Source organism: Callorhinus ursinus, unplaced genomic scaffold (genome assembly GCF_003265705.2).
Source record: "Callorhinus ursinus isolate GAN/ISIS: 27379988/994484 unplaced genomic scaffold, GSC_fseal_2.0 scaffold41, whole genome shotgun sequence".
Classification (NCBI taxonomy): domain Eukaryota; kingdom Metazoa; phylum Chordata; class Mammalia; order Carnivora; family Otariidae; genus Callorhinus; species Callorhinus ursinus.
In genome coordinates this window covers 11246551-11252741 of record NW_027397103.1, presented here as the reverse complement: position 1 = coordinate 11252741, position 6191 = coordinate 11246551, and positions in this window count along the sequence as shown.

Below are 6191 nucleotides of genomic sequence, written 5' to 3'. Positions count from 1 at the left end.
AAACAAGTGCAGAAACTGAAAGCCAATGGCCATCTCTGGGGACTACTTGGAGAAACAGTTTGGGGCCGGTGCATCCGCTGCGCGTGGCTCTCCTGCCCCCGCCGGCGGCAGGTCGGATGCAGCAAAGCCAAACAGGATCCTGATCGTTTCAGATGTCAGCTCTGGCCAGGGAGACCACCCCCACCTCCAGGCCTTTGCAGAGAGAGGCCACGCTGGTGGGGAAGTGTCTAATCGTGGGGGAAGCCGGAAGAGGTCCAGGCTAAACGGCCCTCGACTGTTTGCACAATCGGCCTCATGCACCTACGGAGGGCGACCTCTCTTTTATAGATAGGGAAACCGAGGCAGGGTGAGGTGTGTGTGTGTGTGTGTGTGTGTGTGCGCGCACGCGCGTGCGCACACACACACACACGAAGAAATAGATGAGTGTGAATTTGGGATTTGGGGGGGACAGCTTTATCAAGGTATAACTTACATCCCATAAAATTTCACCCACTTGGAAGCGTACAACTCCATGAGCTTTAAAGAAATTCACACAGTTGTGTGATCCTGCCCACAATCCAGTGTTAGAATATTTCCATCACCTCCTGTCCTTTTGCAGTCCATCCTTGCTGCTCCCAGTCCCTGACAGCCCAGGCTTTACCTTCAGTCACCAGAGTTTTGCTTTTTCTATAAAGTTCATGTAAATGGAATCCTGCAGTGTGTAGTCACAGTGGGGGATTTCAAGCCAGAATCTAAGAAGGAGGCCAGAGAACCAGGACCACAAGCACACCGTTACCAAAGGTCTTTCCCACCTGCCGTGTCTCCAAACCTGCACATCTTCCAAAGGAGCTATACATGGGTCCCCTTCTCAGGGTTGAGGCCAGGCTGAGACGAGATAATGGGGGTCCAATATCTTGCAGAGTCATACTCCATGGAAACTGGAAACAGACCGAATGGCCAGCAGCAGGAGAATGGGTAGGTACCTTGTTGTGTCTTTGCCCTGTAGAATCTTCTTTAGCAAGGAGAATGGACTCCAATGATGTGCAACCGTATCGATAAACTTCACAAACATCACACTGAGTGAAAGAAATCATACAAAAGAGCACATCCTGTGATTCCAGGAACAGAAAGGTCAAAACCAGGCAAAACACACCTGTGCAAAGAAAAGTAGGGAAAGCGGTTGACCTTTGGGGAGTAGTGACTGGAAGGGACAGCAGGGGGGCTATGCAGGCATATTCGGTATGTGCAAGATCATTGAGCTCCACCTTTACGTGGTGATAAACACTTCAGAAAAGTCTTGCGTGGTGCCTGGCACATAGTAGGGAATTATCATTCTTGTTCTTTCATCTACACAGTGTTTCCATGGGAAAGTGTGGTCAACTGCAGGGGTTGGCAAACTTTTTCTGTAAAGGGCTAGATATTAAATATTTTTGACTCTGTAAACCATACAGCCTCTGAAGCAACGCTTCACCTTTGCTGTTGTATCGTGAAGACATCTAGGGATGATATGTAAATGAACAAGCATGGATGTGTTCCAATAATACTTTATTTACAAGAACAGGCAGTGGGCTGGATCTGCTGACCCCTCATCTAGTGAAAGGCTGAATTCCAAAGCCTCCTTCACTGAGTCCCTCTTCAGTCCCTTCCTATCTGTATAATGGGGAGGCTGGCCTCTGCTCTAAACTACCATCCCAGGGGGCACAGAGGTCAAATGAGCTCATAACCGAGGGAGCCGTGAGGGAGAAAAGAGTAGGAATTAAGAGTCTCTTGAGATTCTTTGGTGCAAAGCAAACTGTTATTTCTGCCAAGGTCTGAAGAGAGAAAGCCATTGGCCCCAAGTCACCCAGTGCATCCATGGGCGCCAGTGTCCCAGGGGTATCCTGGAGGGAGTCAGGACCCACAAGCCCGGCGCCACATCCTGGTCCTGGCACCCCAGAGGCTTTTCTCTCAAGAGCCTGTGGAGGAAGAACAGTGATGAAGAAGAAAGGCTGGAAAACTGCGTCCCCAGTGGGCTGTTCCTCTGAAACCTGGGGCCCCAAATCTCCCCACTCGGGCCTGCTTTACTGAACAGCCGGTGAGTACAACATCCCTGTTGTCTTCCCTTCTTCCTGTTTCCTGGCAGGCTTCTACTCATCCCACAAGGCATCATTCAGGCTACCGATCACTCTGGGTGGATTAGCCCAGGGTCAATCATTTGGGGCAGAGGCCGGTCTTCAGAGAGTCAAATATAACTCAGAAGGCAAGCCCAAAGCAGCTGGGGGGTGGACAATTCTTGCCTTTCCCTGTGCCTCATTCTCTAGGAGTGGGACTTCTGGAGTCTAGACGTGATTGAAGATAGTAACTATAATGGTAGTAACAGTAGCAGGTAAGTTATTGAGATTTACTACATGCCAGGACCTGTCCCAAGCACTTCGAGTGTATTAATTCATTTAATCCTTGCAACAACCCGAGTAGGCACTATTATTCTTCCCACGTTATAGATGAGGAAACTGGGGCCCAGGGAGGTTAAGACTCTTACCTGAGGTGACACAGCTCCGAAGTGCTGCATCTCTGAGGATGATAGAAGTAGCTGTTTCAGAAGTCCAAAATGGGTCCATGTTGTCTTGTTTATATCCCTTTTCTCAACTCTGAGTCATCTAAGTCCTTGTCACATGGGAGCATTAAAAGGGGGAAGTTGGGAAGGGAGAGAGAGACACTCTCTCCAAGAGAATGACTCCCAGTCAGGAGTCAGAGCTACCATATGGGCAACCACCCCTCCTTCTGGATGCATCCAGGAGACACTCCAAGCCCTGGGACAGACGACTGGGGGCTCACGTGGGAAAAAGACCCAGGGAAAACAGACCTAAATCATCGAGGGCATTTACTGACTCACAGGATTGAGAAGTTCAGGAGGGCTGGCTTCAGGGCCGGCTGGGGCCCAGTGTTCACATGCAGCTCTCAGGAAGCTCGAACTCCCTGTCTTTCAACTCGTTCTTGTGTCCACTTCATTCTCAAGCAGGACTCTCCCAACGTTGCTGCAAAGGTGGCCCTCTAGGGAATTTCCTAGTGAATACTTTGGTGGGCCTCTTTCCCAGCAGTTCCCACAGAAATCCCAGGGCTGACTCTCACTGGGCCACGCTGGCCCATGTGATCATCCCTGAACCAGCCGTGGCCCCAGGAGGGATCCTGCTGATGGTACCAGCCTGCATCACCTGGCTGCCCCTGGGACTGAGTGGGCAGGGGTGACCCCTACTGGCAGGAGAGGGGAATGCAACCGGCAAACAGCAAGGTGTCTATTAATGAGCCTCTGGAGGGAAATAAAGCATTTCCCACCCAGAGAAAGGGGGATGATTAGACTTGGCCTTTAAGGTCTGCAATCCCTCCTTAGTCTTGACTGTGGGCCTCCGTGACCCCTGTTGGCTTAGTCTGGGCTGAGATCTGGACCTGAATTTCTCTACCTGCCTCTCCCAGCCCACCTGACTCCACCCACCAGGCTGCGGTACTGATTGCCTGGGAGCACTCGGCCTTTTGCCAACTCCTGGCCTCCTGCTTGGCCTATTGCCCCGGTTCCCTAGTTGCTTTGCCCCCAACTCCAGTCTGGCTTTTTCCAATCCATGCCATTCCCTGGAAATACTATCTCCAGTCCAGCAGAGTCCTGGCTCAGAAACCTCCAGCCTTCTCCTTAGCATCAACAAGGAAAAACGAGCTTCTTAGCCCCATGCCTGGGCTCCCTCCGCCTAGAAGCCTTCCTGACGCCACCTCCTCATCAAAATGCACCTCCCCTAATTCCAAACTGTGTTGGCCATCCTGGCACACTGGCTCATTTCTTTGCCTGGAGGGAAAGGCTCAAGCTTGAGTCACTGCTGCCCGGGGCCCAGCACACCCACGATGCTCACAGGAATACCCACAAAGCCTACATTTCTACCTATTGGCATGACCACTCCTCTATAAATGGGCATGAGCGGAAGTCAGCTCCACAGACGGACAGGAAACTGAAAGCAACAGAGAAGCCAAGAGAGACACAGAGAGTGAGAGAATGAGAAACATAATTGGGGGGGAGGGGTTGGAGGCGGTGGATCCAGGGAGACAAGTCTGGAAGGAACTTCATCCAGGACAGAGATGTAGACCCACAGGGAAGACATCAAAGGAGGGAGCCAAAGGGTGTGAGCTGAAGCATATTTTTGGTTGAGCAAACAAGGCTCCTGTGATTTCTGTTTTGTCACGTTAAACTTTCTCTATCAGGAGTTCCGTCAGGAGTTTATTTCGCTGAGCAATCAATCCTGGGAAAAACACTAGAACATGTTTAAAAGGAAGGGGGGTGCGGAGGAGAGGCAGACAAAACAAAGGAGAGAACATCTGCCTCCAGGTGGGTCAGCGTGGTGAGTCCTGGCAGTCCTGGCTAAAACAATAATCTCACCCCCTCACCCCCACCCTCCTGCAGGTGGCTCAGCCACGGTCAGGTTTCAGGTGGAAGTCGAGGCAGTGAGACAGACCAGAGAAAAAGAAACTAGTCTACTCTAGAGAGGGAGTCTGAGCTGAGAGAGAGAAGCGCCCCCGCTGCTGGGAGGGGAAAGGGCCCTGGGAAGGCTCTGGCTCTGGCCTGGCCACAAGTCACTTAATTAAGACAAGAAAAAGTTACACTCTACCTCTGGGCTGACCCTTCGGAATCCCAGCCATGAGTCACAGCCTCCCAAAGTCAGGGACATGGCAAGCTGGTACGCTCGACCAGGGAGCAGGCGTGGCCTTTCCAGGAGGGCTCTGCCTGGCTATGCCTCTAGGGCTGTGTTCTCACCTCAACAGGGTGGCCCCACATCACCTGCCCACAGTACCCAGCCGGTGCTTCATGACAGCAGCTAACGTGACCGTGGGAGTCCCTGCCTGCAAGGAGCTCAGTGTCCTACACAAAATCAGGGCTACACAGGAGAGGCCAGACCCGCCGGTGCAGGACCTTGTCACCACCCATCAGATTTACGCTCTGTTATAATGCTACAAAATCACATGGTGTTCATGATTTGAATTTTTTTTATTTTCTGAAATGGAACCATTGTACATTGTACAAACCATATCTACTTGATGGAATAAATAAGTGAAAAATTATACTGCTGTACAACACACCAAAAAAAAAAAAAAAAAAAAAAAACAACCAACAAAAAACCCAAACATAAGAGGAAAAAAAAATTAGGTAACGGTGAAAAAAAGGTCTTTATACCTCTAACCGGGTCCTTGGCGATAATGAACATTCCAAACCATGACATCGTTGGTAATGGGAGGCCACCACCCTATAAACGGGCCCACTGCCTTCCGGGTTCCGGGTGTAAGTGCCAGCACTTCATGGAATGTGTAGCCGAAGCTCCCCCGACTTCACATGTGGCGGGGAGCAAGGTTGCCCTGGGAGCCCTTTAGGCCATGTGGTGGCCACGGAAGGCATTTGCTGAGCGCCACCCCCCCACCCCACCCCACCCCCCCTGCCCCTGGCTCGGCCGGCTGAAAGGTCTTAGATTCTGTGATGGGAGGGGGGCGAGGGGCACAGGGTGGGTGGGGGACAGTGGCTCCGAGGAGCGGACTGCGTAGGGGAAGGAAGCACATCTGGATTTTTGTAGTCTCACTGTCCCGCGTGGAAGGCCTTCCTGGCCAGTGATGAGTACAGGGCCGCTGGTGCTTTGCCTGGTGTGGCCTCAGCAGCTGGGGGGGGGGGGGGCCCAGTCGGTCCCGGCCACGGGCCCCTTCCTACCTTCAGGCACTTCAGAGAAAAACAAATGACAGCCTCGGTGTCGCGGATGTCGTCTTCATCCTCAACCGTGTTGACTCCCTTTGCCTGGGTCCAGAGAGGCCACCGCAACCGGAAGGGGCCCCCGGGGTGGCAGGGGAGGGACCCCCAGCCGACGTGCCGTTTCTGTGGATGTGTGTGATTCTCCTTCAGCTGTCTTGGTTCTAACCTCTCATTTCCCAAAAAGAAAGGAAATAAATATCCAAATTCATCTTTCATCAAAATGGAGTTTTGCTGCAAAGAAAAAAAAGTTACTCTAGCTCTAGAGGATCTGGAGGTAAAGCCGCCTTGAGATATGCTGAGAGGTAACGCAGAACACAGTTCTGCACAGAGCTGACTGCCTGAGGGGCAAAATTGATAAGGACTTTTTTTTTTTTAAGACAGAAACCTTTCGGCATTGCGAACTTCAACATTAAGATTTTCAAAGTTTGTTTTTTGTTTTTTTCCCTTATTTCAGGAGACATTT